General features: G+C 33.9%; 1 long non-coding RNA gene across 1 annotated transcript; it reads right to left on the bottom strand.

Annotated features, from left to right (window-relative positions):
• Positions 1-5,289: 5,289 nt before the first annotated feature.
• On the bottom strand, positions 5,290-17,228 carry LOC139518063 (uncharacterized). The gene is made up of 4 exons (XR_011663280.1): positions 17,123-17,228; positions 12,508-12,604; positions 8,506-8,586; positions 5,290-5,471 (listed from the first exon to the last, which is right to left on the bottom strand). It is a non-coding gene; the product is annotated as an uncharacterized lncRNA (long non-coding RNA).
• Between the last annotated feature and the right edge of the window lie 41 nt (positions 17,229-17,269).

The following is a 17,269-nucleotide window of genomic DNA, read 5'->3' as shown; positions in this document are numbered from 1 at the left end:
TTTTGTTTAAGCTTAAGAAAGCAACAACATTCTAATATGAAAGCGATAAGTCAAGTATCATTTTGGTAATTGATACTCTGTACTACCAAGGGATACTCAGGTACTCAAGTACATCCCTTATTTTTATACGACCGCAAACATTCTTTGGGGATCGTGTAATGGAATGTGGTCCTTGTCGTCGTTTGAAGACACATTGGTTTCCAGACAATAACTTTAGTTTATGTCAATGGATCTCTATGAATCTTTTGAAGTAGGTTCAATACCACAAAAGGAAGGTTGGGATTGATTTTGGGGATAATGGTCCCAATGGTTTAGGAATTAGGGGCCCAAAACAAGCATTTTTTAGTCTAGGATAATAACTTGTGAAAAAGTATTTTGATTACTCTGTACCACAATGTTTAATACCACAAGTAGAAGGTTGGTATTCACATTAGGGGTTATGGGGCGGGCCAACAGTTTAGGAATTAAGGGCCAAAACAATAATTTTTGTAGTTTCTGGACAATATCTTGTGTGTAAGTGTATGGATCTCTCTGACATTGTACTACAAGGTTAACACAAAGGAAAGCTGGGATTGAGTTTGGGGTAATTGCCTAAAACATGTAGAAATAAGGGGCCAAAAAAGGGCCAGAAACAACAATTTTTCTAGTTTCCAGACAATAACTTGTGTTTAAGTGTATGGATCTCTATGAAATTGTACAATAAGGTTCCATACTAAAGAAAAGGATGGGGTTTAGTCTTGGGGTAATTGTTCCAAGGGGGTCTCAAAGATGGGTAAAAGGGGGGGGGGGGATTTTTCCAATTTTTTTAAGGTCTTCATATTTTTTTTCAAAATTTTCAAATTTCGAATTTTTGAAAAGTTTCAAGAAGACATCTTCAGTTGCACAGTATTGCACAATAGATTTGTAAGATCTTTGACCACATTTATTTTGTGTCAGAAACCTATTTTATGTCAAAAATTTGATCACATTCAAAATTTAGAACGTATAAAGCTTGAATACTGTATCCAAATTTGACCCATCTGGTCAGAGTTCAACCTCTGTGGTCCTATCAGGCTGCGCTCAGTGAAGCATATTATTGCATATATTATTTTCTTTTTTTAGAAAACAAAATATCAGAAAAAGTGTATCTTTGAATAGTAATACTGACCTCGCAAACAAGTCAAAATAGCTTTTATCATCAATTTACCTCTACACGAGTAATATGTTTTAACCCATTTGTGCATAGAAGGTGAGCTATTGCCATTGCTTGGTATCTGTTGTCATTGTTAGTTATCATAAACTTTTAAACTAAATATTCAACATCTGGGCCAATTGGTACCCTTTACCTGAATGTTTGTTTTTGTGAATCTAGTGTACCCACAGATTTGATCCACAAACAAATGTTTTTTTGTTGCTAAAATTAAAATAGGGTTCAATGTCTTTTGGCCTCTTGTGAAGATTTGTCTCATTGGCAATCGTACCACATCCTATTTTTATATCTAGGGGGTAAAACTAAATTTTGGGGCTTTTATCTCAAAAACTAAAGCAGTTAATAGATCAACACTGACATTGGGTAAACATTATGTATTGCCTTTGAAGTTGACAGCCTATTTTTAGCTCTCCTGTACATAGCTTTTCTCATTATTTGGAATCTGACGTCCATATTTATTTTGTTTTCTTTTACAAAAATCTCTAACTCTGCAATTATTGGGTCAATTAAACTCAAATTTAACCAAACTTTGCCACAATAATCATAAGGGTATTTTATTTAAAATGTGTCCAATGATCATGATCCTTCCAACCAACATGGCTGAAATAGAACATAAGGGTAAAATGTACTATTATTAGCAAGGATTTTATTATTTCTTGTAATAAGAAATCATACAACCCATTATTGGAGTTATTGCCCTTAGATGATGATATATATCATTTAAAGTGTATGTTTTATATTTTGCATACTATAATAGATAGATAGAAACTTTAAAGCCAGAATTGTCAGCAAGACGAGATCTACAAATAAGTCAACATGACTGAAATCATGGTAGACTCTTTATTGAAGTTGTTGTCCTTTAATGATGATTTTCACCATTTTTTGCACCTTTGCCTATCATCTTGAAAACTAAAATTAGATAGATACTCATAGAAACTGTAAATAGCACAAAACTGATACAAAAAAAAATCCAGTTTTGACTGTAATCTCGAAAACATTGATATATAGAAAGACAAAATTTGACAGGCGAAGAAGTAGGTCTCTCGTTTTACGACTGTACCAGTCTGGATTCAACCAAGGAACCGCTTGGACAGAAAGCTACTGCTCGAGATAATGGGGTCATCCGCGGCAAGCTCAGCTAATGGAGTGCCATAAAACATATGTTTGGAAAGAGGAGCACCACTTCACTGGAACGTCATTTTTTAAAACGTTAATTTCTCAGTTATTTTTATTATAGAAGTATATTATGGATATGGAATCTCTCTATTAAAGATGGCATGTCCGTCAGATAGAGTACGCCTGACCTTGACCTCAGAGATCAAGGTTAGATTGAATCAGTTTTGTGTTCAATTCCGTATTTTTAAAGATAGTTTAGCAACAGACACTGTCACAGGTCAGCCAAGGATAACGCTTCGGTCGCCTACTCTTCACTGAGTAAATTTTAAATAATTTTAACTTAATCTGCCAATGGTGAAGAGAATATCTTGGGATAATTATAAGGTGCACATGTCTTTGTAAAAGGTTTCTTCTGATCTTGACATCGTTTAAATATTAAGTCAATGTTCAAAGTGTTCATGGTTGGTACGTTTCTTGGAAGTAATTTTTAAAACTATTCTTAAAAAAATGAATAAACTTAACATAAAGTAACAAATTAACACTAACATTGAACATCTATTTTTTGAAATTATATATAAAAGCAATATGTTAACAAATTTATGTTATGTTAGTTTAAGATTTTTTGTCACGGCCTTCATTATTTGAATGTACTTCTGGGTAGGTAAAGTTCTCGTTATGAAATAAATTTAATCTTTCCGGCAGATGGCCAATGGTATCTTCCACTTGTCATAGCCACAGTCCAAATGAGACTCGTCATTGTTTCAGTTTCAACTTGTGTCTCTTCTGTTTTAGTTTTCCGTGTTGTAAAATACGATATTTCATTAGCAAATAGCGTATTGTTCTAAATTAAAACAAGCTTTTCTATCCCGTGTGTGTTTTCATTCAAAACGTTTCACATTTGGTTAAGTTCATTTAGGTCTCGGGGAAATTTATTTTAAAAAAGATCGAGTCTATGATAGTTTCATATGAATATTTTAGAAGATGAAGCCCATGTTATTTTATCGTGTCCTTTATATGACGATTTTAGAAAACAATTATTTGATAAAGCAACACATTTTAATAATGATTTTATGTCTTTTGATGATAAACAGAAATAAGTGTTTTTATATACAGATAATAATATGGTTCGTAGCCTGTAATCTTATTTGAAATAGACGTAGAAATGTTTTATACTGTAAATAATATTAATGTCAATATGTTTTATAATAGATGAATTCTTTATATAATTTCTAATGGAATAGTCTCTTGCAATTCTGTACAGAATGACTCTCTTTTTATATTTATATATTTTTACATTTAATGCAATGTTGTATTATATATTATTGAGAGATGAGACTTAAATAAAATATTGAATTGAATTGAATTGGGATTGAACTGAAGTTTGATTTACAATTAGAATAGAGAATTGAAGCGTAAAACGTTTCAGAGACAAGATCAGACAACAATCCCACCCAAGAGCAGGAAACAGCCTTAGGTCACCAATGGGTCTTCAAAGCAGCGAGAAAATTCCACACCACAGGCGGGCTTCAACTGACCAAAAAACAACAACGTACACGAGTTTAGCGAAGATGACGCCACAATATACTCCCAACCATATATATTAGTCTTTTGGATAGGACTCGTCAACGGATTTTTTTACTAGACAATAACTCACAACGTATTTTAAATACTGAATAAAGTGTACTGATCATTATCATACTTATTTCTCATTGATTCTTAAAAAAATTTAGTAGAAAACATCAAAGGTACAATTCAGTATAACATAGCAAATGAACCTCATGGTCTTGAGACATCTGAAGATGTCTTGAGACAAATTTCCAAGACGCGTCTCAAGACGGACTTAAAGACGCGTCTTATAGACACCGTGTCTTGAAGACATGTCTTTAAGACATCTTGAGACATATGAAACTGTGTCTTGAGATATGCCTCAAGACACATTTTTGTCACATCCATGTCTTGAGACACTGGTTTAGAATAGTGTTTGGTGTATTTGAAAACACACCACATCCTTTATTCTGTGTATGAATTAAGGAAGATGTTTGCCGTAATGAAATCTTAAAGGCAATGAAATTCAAAATAAACCCCCATATAAACCAAATAACACAACCCCCCCTCCCTTTCTCCATTTTTTTAAATCAATAAAGCAAAATCTTTATGGTTAGTTAAGGTTAGTTGTGGGTTTTCAATAAGTTAGAATTTGACATCTTCAGCTTAGATGTAAATTTAATTTTCAAGTAATATGAAGAAAGAGTTTAAAAAAAAGATGGGAATGGTGGAAATGACAAAACTCATAACTTGATTAAGGAACAACAACACTGTGACTCAAAAATCAATGAAAACACAGTCCAAAATGCACTACACAGTAAAGAAGATTGTGTCACTTTAGGGGAGTATGCATCATACAAAAATATTTGAATCAGTACAAGTTTATTCTGTATAAACTTGGTAGAATGATGAATTATGAATACTGGTGAATAAACATGTTTATGCAATTGATTGTGGAAGGAATATTTATTAAAATTTTGTTAAATGCTGAATTTTAATAATGAATGATGAACAAGAGCAACAATTAACTGCAATAAACAATTTGTTGTGTTCAGACTACTGATATCTGCCGGAAAATATCATCATGAATATTTCTGAAATTTCAATTCTATCTTCAAAATAACACAGACACAGCCAATGAATATTTTAACAATAAAAGTTTAAACCCATCTAGAAATGAAAAAAACACAGAGCAATTCAAATGTACCATTCTTACAAAATGATACAAGTCCAATATTAATAACACATTGTTGATTTTCCACCAAACCTGCCCAGTCAATGATCAGTTTTAACATTCAATTTAAATCAAAACCTGATCACTTCCCGGAGAGGAGTGGATTATTATAAGTCTAGAAAAGAAACCAAATGAGCAAGCAAGCCACAAGAAACATATATAAAAGAATATATGAAAAATACCAATTTAGAGACTTAACTGACCTTTTAAACAATTCAAATTGAGCTCTCATAAATGCCATATAAAGATCCATGTCTGTTCCATAAATTGATGTCCAAAATGACTTCTTTATAGGGCAGGATTCCAAATCTATGGCAGATTTTATGCACTTTTAATAGAAGTCTTCTTATGTTCCCAAATCAATGTCTAGATCTTGGCACTAGTACTCTGAAAAAAAAAAATAATGAAAAATTATTTGATTTATAAACTTTGGTTATCATTCTTTTATCCTCGAGATAAACAGAAAATGATATTAACTAAAGGGAGCTGGCGGGTATAAATCACTTTTTTTCTGAAATATAGGATATTGCTATCTTTTGGTATAAATTAACTTCATCCAATACTTTGTAGAAAAATAAAATAAAAATATGGAGTTACCGTTCATTAAGCTCACAATCTGCATTCGAAAAAAGCATGCATTTTTGTTAAGGTTCTTTTTTTCTGTTGAACTATTAACAGTAGGAGAAAAAAAGGTATAATCAAAATAAAACTAGAGGCTCTCAAGAGCCTGTATCGCTCACCTGATTCTACTTGGGTTTTTGAAATCATATAAAAAAATATAAAATTTGGCTAAAAGTGACAACACAACCTCATTTATAAGGAAAGGAACATGTTTAATTTCATACAAAAGTCCCCCACTGGCGGCCATCTTGGATGACGGATCGGCTACAAAGTAACAACACTTGGTCAGCACCTCATAAGGAACATTCATGCCATGTTTGGTTTTATTCCATTCAGTGGTTCTCTAAAAGAAGTCATTTGTATGCATTTCCCATAGGGTCCTATGTTAAACTAAGTCCCCTGCTGGCGGCCATCTTTGATGATGGATCAGCTACAAAGTAACAACACTTGGTCAGCACCACATAAGGAACATTCATGCCATGTTTGGTTTCATTCCATTCAGTGGTTCACTAGAAGAAGTGATTTGTATGCATTTCCAATAGGGTCCTATGTTAAACTAAGTTCCCCGCTGGCGGCCTTCTTGGATAATGGATCAGCTACAAAGTAACAACACTTGATCAGCACTCCATAAGGAACATTCATGCTATGTTTGGTTTCATTCCATTTAGTGATTCTCTAGAAGAAGTCATTTGTATGCATTTCCCATAGGGTCCTATGTTAAACTAAGTCCCCCGCTGGCGGCCATCTTGGATGATGGATCGGCTACAAAGTAATAACGCTTGGTCAGCATCCCATAAGGAACATTCATGCTATGTTTGGTTTTATTCCATTCAGTGGTTCTCTAAAAGAAGTCATTTGTATGCATTTCCCATAGGGTCCTATGTTAAACTAAGTCCCCGGCTGGCGGCCATCTTGGATGATGGATCAGCAACAAAGTAACAACACTTGGTCAGCACCTCATAAGGAACATTCATGCCATGTTTGGTTTCATTCCATTCAGTGGTTCTCTAAAAGAAGTCATTTGTATGCATTTCCCATAGGGTCCTATGTTAAACTAAGTCCCCCGCTGGCGGCCATCTTGGATGACGGATCGGCTACAAAGTAACAACACTTGGTCAGCACCCCATAAGGAACATTCATGCTATGTTTGGTTTTATTCCATTCAGTGGTTCTCTAAAAGAAGTCATTTGTATGCATTTCCCATAGGGTCCTATGTTAAACTAAGTCCCCTGCTGGCGGCCATCTTTGATGATGGATCAGCTACAAAGTAACAACACTTGGTCAGCACCACATAAGGAACATTCATGCCATGTTTGGTTTCATTCCATTCAGTGGTTCACTAGAAGAAGTCATTTGTATGCATTTCCAATAGGGTCCTATGTTAAACTAAGTCCCCGCTGGTGGCCATCTTGGATAATGGATCGGCTACAAAGTAACAACACTTGGTCAGCACTCCATAAGGAACATTCATGCTATATTTGGTTTCATTCCATTTAGTGGTTCTCTAGAAGAAGTCATTTGTATGCATTTCCCATAGGGTCCTATGTTAAACTAAGTCCCCCGCTGGCGGCCATCTTGGATGATGGATCGGCTACAAAGTAACAACACTTGGTCAGCACCCCATAAGGATAATTCATGCTATGTTTGGTTTTATTCCATTCAGTGGTTCTCTAAAAGAAGTCATTTGTATGCATTTCCCATAGGGTCCTATGTTAAACTAAGTCCCCGGCTGGCGGCCATCTTTGATGATGGATCGGCTACAAAGTAACAACACTTGGTCAGCACCTCATAAGGAACATTCATGCCATGTTTGGTTCCATTCCATTCAGTGGTTCTCTAGAAGAAGTTCAAAATGTAAATTGTTAACGACGACGGACGACGTCGGACGACGACGGACGACAGACGCCAAGTGGTGAGAAAAGCTCACTTGGCCCTTCGGGCCAGGTGAGCTAAAAAGAACCTAATTACAGAAATCACTTAACTATAACAATAGTTTATTTTAAGTACAGCTTGTATGAAAAAAAATTTAAAATAGGTCACCAATGAGTTAAAAAAGATATTTAAATTTTAATGAAAAAAAAAGGAATTTTTTCACCAAAGGGAGATAATATTTATATTTTTGCTGAATTGTTTGTACCCTCGAGCCTCCTTAATTCTTAATTGAAATACTAATTTTTCATCAGATCATTGGCAAGGCAACAACTACGAATTGTTGTAATTATTTTTGGTAAACTATTTCCATGACCCAAGTTCAGAACCCCTTCTGTAGTTGTTTGCAATATCTGAATATTTCCGTTAGTCGATTAAGAACTTGACACATTGTATAAGCAGCTATCTATTGAAGCTTGTATTTTACCTATGTACATGCTTATATAAATGTTTTAATTGATTCTGTTGGATGAAATGTTTTCCTCCGACCATTATTTCTTTCTATTAGTTAACTGAATAATTATGATTTGAAGCCTATTTTGTAAGTACTAGCATAGTTTTTCAGCTAGAATTGAATACTTATAAGGTCTACTAATATAAGAAAAGTTTTTAGTAAAATCCAACAGTAATCAAAGTCACTTATAAAAAGTAGATCCTTCCCAGATGCAGGATTCCCAGATGAAATCATGTTAAAATAAAATTGTATAGTAGGAAGTTACATATATATATTTATGGTGAAAAAATATCCAAAATATCTTTGGGGTCAGATCATACATTAGGATCTGTCAAAAAAATAAACATAATATATCTGAAAAAATCACAGGTTTTTTTCAGGGTTTTATTCATATTGTATGTAAATATAAATACTTACTTGTCAGAATAGCTCTCTTCTTTTCAAAAACTCAGTTGAACATACATACTAAATTATGGAAATTTCTTTGCTTTAAAAAATCTACAAGTAATCAAAGTGGACATGTTACAATTTGTCATTACAAGTTATTATTGACCCATTACAAAAATCCCAGCGGCAAACCAAGCTTAAGACATTATATTTTTTGTTCTGTGCATCTGTTTATTTGTCTGTCTGTCTGTCTCGCTTCAGGTGAAAGTTTTTGGTCAAGGTAGTTTTTGATAAAGTTGAAGTCCAATCAACTTGAAACTAAGTACACATGTTCCCTTTGACATGTATGATGATGATCCTTCTAATTTTAATGCATAGAAAATGATATTTCAGATGTTCAGGTTTCCATTTTTGGTCAAGATAGTTTTTGATGAAGTTAAAGTCCAATTTACTTGAAACTTGATACCCATGTTCCTTATGTCATGATCTTTTAAATTGCTAAAACAGAGTTTTGACCACAACTTCATGGTCCACTGAGCATAGAAGAAGATAGTGCATGTGGTTCACCTGTGTACTATGGACACATTCTTGTTCATTTATATTGGGATGTGTGTAGGTATATATGTATAATATAATAAAATAGGAAACATTGGCTCCATGAATGAATGAGGAATGTATCCATGGGACACATATGATGTCCCCACTTATTTTATAAATTTATAAAAGTACAAACAAGAATGTGTCTACAGTACACGGATGCCCCACTCGCACTATCATTTTCTATGTTTAGTGGACCGTGAAATTGGAATAAATTCTCTAATTTGGCATTAAAATTAGAATGATCTTATCAAAGGGAACATGTATACTAAGTGTCAAGTTGATTGGACTTCTACTTTATCAAAAACTACCTTGACCAAAAACTTTAACCTGAAATTTGCACTATCATTTTCTATGTTCAGTGAACCGTAAAATTGGGGTCAAAACTCTAATTTGGCATTTAAATTAGAAAGATCATATCATAGGGCACATGTATACTAAGTTTCAAGTTGATTGGACTTCAACTTCATCAAAAACTACCTTGACCAAAAACTTTAACCTGAAGCGGGACAGACGGATGGACGAACGAACAGACGGACGGACAGACGGTACAACAGACGGACGGACGGACGCACAGACCAGAAAACATAATGCCCCTCTACTATCGTAGGTGGGGCATAAAAATGGTAAATTAATAGTGAATTGGCTTCTAGGCACATTAAGCAGGCGTGGCTTGGTTTCCTTTAAAGGGCTTTGACTTATTTGTGAATGTAATATCCCATCAGTAGCCAGCATTTACTGTTGAGTCAAAAACCAGTTATTTTGTATCAATTTTGTTTGTTGTTATTATTTGACGCCATCTTGAAACTCCACTAAATCTGCTCAGACCCAGGGTTGATGATGCGTTAACTCAAGAAGGTTCAAAAGGTCAAACTAGGGGGTTTGGTTGTCAGTCGACAGACTATAGTAACCTAAGTTGGACAATTCAAAGCAGACCCTAAAGACCCGTTGTTGTGTCTTTGACACAATCCAAATTTTCCATTCCCATTTTTTTAGTGGTTTCTAAATCTGTCACAAACGTCTTCTTTGCTCTGCTAGTTTCAATTTTCTCTGATCAACATGTATTTTTGTTTGTGGTATATTTTCTCACAAATAATGACAATTGCTGATGAGTCATTAATTGAGAGCAGTATAATTACTCCAATATTCAAAATCTTTTTAAGGTAGGATCTTTTTTGTAATACAAATGAGAGTAAAATTTACGTATCATTGATTGAAACTGAAAGGATTTATAAAATCTAGTACTGTTGTTTCACTCTGTTTCTGTAGCCTGGATAATCTTGATAATAGCAGTTAGTTTTCAAGTTTGAATTTATAGTTATACGCTTTCTTTCAACATGTTCAAGGCCTTTTATAGCTGACTTTGTGGTATGGGCTTTGCTCATTGTTAAATGACGTACGAAAATTGTTGAAAATGTTTGTTTACCTTTTGTATCAGTTGTTTCTAGTTGCTTTTCTATGAGGTTTCTCTTAATCACAAGCACTTCTTCAAGCTTCGAACTTCATATGTTTTGAAGTAGTATGGTTCAGCTGTTTTTCATTATTTTACAAATTAGACTTCACTATCGCTCATGGAAAAAATATTTAGCATAAAGAGCCAACATATAGTAAAATCAGAATAAATTCAAGCCTCATAAATTTTTCTTAATTGATGTCTTGTGTATATATATATATCTGTGACTGTATCTTACATTAATTTGTAGGATCCTTTACTATAGATAATTTAGCTGATCTGTAACAATAACATCTTCATGCCTTATATATATCATGTACTGTAGTACCCCGCTAGATTAAAACTGACGAGGAAAGGTAACACATGGCCAGCGAAAGCTCTATTTTTGTAGAGCCCAGGTGGTCGTGTGGTCTAGCGGGACGGCTGCAGTGCATGCGATTTGGTGTCACGATATCACAGAAGCATGGGTTTGAATCCCAGCGAGGGAAGAACCAAAAATTTGAGAGAAGCAAATTTACAGATCTAACATTGTTGGGTTGATGTTTAGACGAGTTGTATATATATATATATATATATAAGTATGTCTGAGTCAGTGACAACCCTACAACAGATGTATCCATCGGATTGCCATCAATGATGGTGATACATGGCTGTGTACATAATGTATATAAAATATATATATATACAACTCGTCTGATACGCCCGACGTCTTGTGTGGAAGTTTTATGCAATATAACCATAAATAGTTTCTGAGGAAGTTTTAAGCAATAACCTTATATCATTTTTGAGACACGGCGGGACATGTGAAACTCCCCACCCTGTTTTTTTTTACAAAAAACTTTTACAAAAAACTAAAATAAAATTTTGAATCAAAACCAAAAAGTATACACTACAGATCTTTAGATTAATATAACAAAGAAGTGTGTAAAGTTTTAAGCAATAATCATAAATTATTTTTGAGATACAGCGCGACAAATAAAAAAACACTCCCCTGTTTTACAAAATACTCAATAACTCAAAAATAAAATTTTGAATCATCACCAAAAAGTATACAGATCTTTAGATGAATATAACAAAGACATGTGTAAAGTTTTAAGCCATAATCAAGAATCGTTTTTGAGATACAGTGCGACATGTGAAAAAAACACACCCCTATTTTAGTTACGAAGTGCCGTAAGTCAAAAAGTTTAAATCTTATTTTCACAAAAAGTATACAGATCATTTGACCATCATAAGAAACAACTATACATGTATTAAGTTTCATGAAATTTGGATAAGTTGCTTTCAAGTTACGGTGCCACATGTTTACGCTGGTTAGACAGACAGACGGATAGACAGATGGACGGATACCGGACATTTGTATACCATAATACGTCCCGTAAAAATTTTGACGGACGTATAAAAATGCTTATTTGGGCTTTAAGTCATACCAATTTACGACCAAAAAATTTTCAGAGGGTGATAGAGCAGATTGGTACCCCGAGAAAACATTGTCAACCGCGGCATTTTGACAGTTAAATAATAAAATCTAAGCCAAAATGTAAAACTTAAGCATTGTATTCAATAACTTGATGTAAATTCAATTCATTGTCTTTTAAATTGTCGATTTTGATTGGTCTGGACGAGAGGGTAACATTGAAAAAAATTGTCACCCACTCAGCTATGTGATAGAGTAAAAGTATAAGCCAATCAAAATATGGCATTTTAACGTGAAGTATAATGATTAATTTTGTGATACATGTAAAATCATCATCCATTCTTTACTTACTCTGATCAACTTTTTAAGAAGCTAATCCTTGACTAGTAGTAGTATTGCATTGTACTATATACCTTCATTTATAACTCTCAATCTTTAAAAAAAAAACAATTATGTGATCCTTTTAAAATGGATTTTCAAACTCTTTTGCTGCCTGCTTTCATAAAAAATATGTTTTTGTATACTGATTTAATAATAATTAATTCATTTTTAATGTCATACTGACCTAATCAGTTTTCTTTTCTCTAACCAATACATCTATTCACACATGTATTCGGTTCTTCTTGAATATTTGGTCCATAGATCATTGCAGTTTCAAATGCCTGGAAAATTTGATAATAAATATGATGAATGAGTAACAATTGGTTGTAAAGTAACAAGTAATTAGTTTTATTTAGTAATTTTCTATAAAAATTATCATGAATATCTGACACAAATGACTAGTATGAATAAATAAAATTTGCCTTTACCATGAGGTCAGAAGTCCTCGAGTTAACATATCGTTATTCATTTATAGAAATATCAAATGGAATAAATTGGGAAAGTAATATTTTAATTTAACCCTTTTATTACTTTAAACCATTGATGGATCAGTCATTCAGTGTATTTGTGTGTGAGCTCTGGGTACAAAACTTCAAATCTATCGGTCATAATTTTCAGTGAAAGTTTATAGTTATTCTAATTCTAACATACATGACATATGTATACTTTAAAATCATATCAGTTCTCTAGATGTAGAGCAGACAGACAGACAGACAGACAGACAGACATGACATATGTATACTTTAAAATCATATCAATTCTCTAGATGTAGAGCAGACAGACAGACAGACAGACAGACAGACAGACAGACAGACAGACAGACAGACAGACAGACAGACAGACAGACAGACAGACAGACAGACAGACAGACAGACAGACATACAGACAGACACAGACAAACAGACACAGACAGACAGACAGACACACACAGACAGAGACAAATAGACAGACAGACACAGACAGAAACAGACAGACACAGAAGACACAGACAGACAAAGACTTTTTAAGAAGCTAATCCTTGACTAGTAGTAGTGTTGCATTGTACTATACCTTCATTTATAACTCTCAATCTTTAAAAAAAAACAATTATGTGATCCTTTTAAAATGGATTTTCAAACAATTATTATTCGACCGACCGACCGACAGACACAGACAGACCGTGACAGACAGACACACACAGACAGAGAGATAGACAGACAGACAAACAGACAGAGACAGACACAGACAGACAGACAGACAGACACCGACAGACCGAGACAGACAGACAGACACACACAGACAGAGAGATAGACAGACAGACAGACAGAGAGACAGACAGAGACAGACAGACACACAGACAGAGACAGACAGACAGACAGACAGACACAATTAGACAGACAGAGATAGACGACTGATCACTATAGGGCAACCTGCCTTTCTAATGGGCCCTTATAATTTTTTATTTATATTCTAAATTAAGCAAATTTGATTCATTCAAATAAGTCTCATGTTCAACTGCAGTTTCAAAAGTAAAAAACTGAAACTTCAGATAAAAACCTTATACAAATTATTTATTTATAAAATATCTAAATTTTAATTGAATAATAATTGAAATCTATTAAAACTAACTAGAGTGCACACAATAATTTGTATTGATAGTCCCAGAGGTAAAGTTTACTTCAAATTTAATATAAACTTAACATTATATAATTAACAATGATTCATTAAAATGCAGTCAAGGTCAGATAAACGAAATCAGACACACATGTTCACCTTACAATTATTACATGCAAAAAATATAGTTGGCATACTGTTAATAGTAAACATGTACAAGAAAAGACCAAACAAGGAAAACTTTTAATGAACCATGAAAATTCAGCCAAGGTCAAATGAACCATACCAGACAGACATGTGCACCTTACATTCATTCAGACATCAATTATACATGACCTTCTCACTGAATAGATTCTGAAAAACTGACTTTAATAAAGCAGAAAAAGTTAACATTGATATTCTGAACCGTTAGCCACTAGTCCAATACCCCAGACTAGTATTAATTGATTTGGACTGGTGTAAATATGACCTTATTACTGAATTGTATCTGAGGAACTGACTTAATCAGGAAAACTAAACATTGGCCAAGGATGGAACCATGAAAATGTGGTCATAGTCAGATTAACACTGTCAACTTACATGTACATGTATTTTACAACCATTCCATACATCAAATTTAGCTGACCTTAAGGTTTATTACTGGTACCAGTACATGTAGTGTCTGAAAAACTAACTTTTAAGCTTGTAGACTTAAACACTAACCAATGAAACATAAATTTGGCCAGTAGTTTTTCTAAATAGAATGGCGTCATATTTTTTATGTTGGGTTCCTTTGAAGCTAACTATACAGTTACTATGGTTTTTTTTCTCATTGTAGAAGGCTACAAAATTTGATTGCCAATAAATAATTGCTTACATATCACCATCATAAGCTGATTGGCCATTATGACAAAAGTGTGTCAGAAATCATATGATATAGATCTGATATACTTCCTCAGTCATAATAACCTTCCATCATTACCGAACTGAACAAAGAAATAACACGATGGGTGCTGTATACAGTGAAGGAAATTCTTACCCTTCCAGACCACCTGATTTCACTCCCAGTTTTTAGAGGACTTCGTGTTGTTTAATTAATATTTATAACTGCTGATGTAAATGTCTTTTGGTTTTGTGAGTCTTTGTTCATGTTGTTTAGGCCATAATAAATAATAGGTTTGTTTGCCTAAACGCTACCTACCCAGAAAAAAGCTGCCTACTCAAATTCTTTTATTGTCCTGATTTGAAGAAGTTTTTTTTAATCAAATAGGCATGAAGACTAATAAACATCTGATACGTAAATTTCTTTTTTTGAAAAGAAAAAAAGAAAATGCCTACCTACCTAGCCACTGTCTCAACCTTAGGGTAGGGTTTGGGCAAACCAAAATATTTTTAAGTGTGGCCTTACTTCTTGGTTTTGATTGTTATTCAATTCTTACATGTACATCCACTCATTTAAACTTTGGTGAATTATAAGCTGTCTCATTTAATAGGAATCATATCTCCTTATTTTATATTGGTGTTACAAAGAATTGTAGAAATATGAGCTGAGGCTCAGTGGCGGATTCAGCCATTTAAAAAAGGGGGGTTCCAACCACATGTCCCCATTCAAATACATTGATCGTCCAAAAAAAAGCGGGGTTCCAACCCCGTAACCCCAAACCCCCTGGATCTGCCACTGGAGCTTGTATGACCATTTGATTCTGACAATGTCTGATGGCAGATTCTGGAAATAAATATTCTGTCCCCCATTATAAGCAATTAGCAAATGTTAAGTTTGAAAGAAATAATCTTGTCTTATCACAAATGAAAATAATAAGTATTCTGGCCACAAAAAAGAAAAGATTATAAAATAGTTGTCTCTGTCTGCTTGCCATACAATGTATATGCATATAATATTCACACTTATTACTATCATGAATAATAGAATAGTAGAATAGAATACAAAGAGAATGTGTTCATATTACACGGATGCCGCAATCGCACTATCATTTTCTATGTTAAGTGGACAGTAATATTGGGGTCAAAACTCTAATTTGGCATTTAAATTAGAAAGATCATATCATAGGGAACATGTATATTAAGTTTCAAGTTAATTGGACTTCAATTTCATCAAAAACTACCTTGACCAAAAACTTTAACCTGAAGTGGGAAAGACGAACGAACAAACAGGCAGAACGACGAACGGACCCTAAGACCAGAAAACATAATGCCCCTCAACTATCGTAGGTGGGGCATAAAAAATGAATTGCTAATCACAGCATCCAACAGTCCAAAGCTTTTAGAGCTGAATAATTAAATTAAGGAGGCTCATTAGGGTATAAAAATTTCAGAAAAAAATTAAACATTTGTTTTTCATTACAAATTTTATTTATTACCTTTTGTAGTTGTTACTTTATCATATGGTACAAAAATCATTCAAAACAATTCATTCGTGTTGGCCCCAAATGACTTTTAAAATGTAAACATCATTGAAAAAAATCCAAATTATCTCCCTTTGATGGAAAAATGTCATTGTTTGGCTTTAAAATTGAAATATCTTTTTTAACTCATCGGTGACCTATATTTTTTAATATAATTTCCATATATGCTGAGCTACTTAAACTAAATTATTGTAAAATGTGAGCGATATCTGTAATAAATTTCTTTTTTTATTTTGATATTACCTTTATTACTCCTATTATTTCAACAGAAAAAAAACACCATGCTTCTTTCGAAGGCAGATTGTGAGCGCAAATGAACGGTGACCCCATTTTTTTATTTTATTTTTCTTTAAACCTGCAAACCAGAGGCGGATTTAGGGGGGCCCCCAGGCCCCCCCTTTTGAGAAAAAAATTTGGTTGCTTATATAGGGAATCACTGTCACTGAAGCCCGACTAAATCGGGTCCCCTCTAAGGCAGTCATCACTGCGAATCCCCTTCCTAAATTTAAATGCAATGATTACAATGATTGTTTAAACAATTGTAGAAATAAAAACTAAATCAAATCATTTATCAAACTATTCAATTAAGACCAGCATTGGCAGCAATAGCAACCAGAATAAAACATTATTACCTCAACAAAATTAACATCACGCCCCTTTTTTCCACTCAGGTAATCCCCTATTTTTAAAACTTTATCCTACCAAAGTTTGATATCAGTGGCAGATCCAGAAATGTTCATAAAGGGGGGGGCACTGACTGCCCAAAAGGGGCCTGCTCCAGTCTTGCTTCAGTGATTCTCTAACCAATTTGTTTTCTGAAAAGGGGGCCCCTGCCCCAACCTCAATCCGTCCGTGGATCTGTACTATACAAGCTGGGATTTTACAAGGGTACGACCATTTGGGGGGAGAGGGTTGCAGATTTTCTGTCACTTTTTAGAGTAGCAGAAAATA

This window comes from Mytilus edulis, chromosome 3 (assembly GCF_963676685.1).
Source record: "Mytilus edulis chromosome 3, xbMytEdul2.2, whole genome shotgun sequence".
Classification (NCBI taxonomy): domain Eukaryota; kingdom Metazoa; phylum Mollusca; class Bivalvia; order Mytilida; family Mytilidae; genus Mytilus; species Mytilus edulis.
This window is presented reverse-complemented; position numbering and strand designations above follow the sequence as displayed.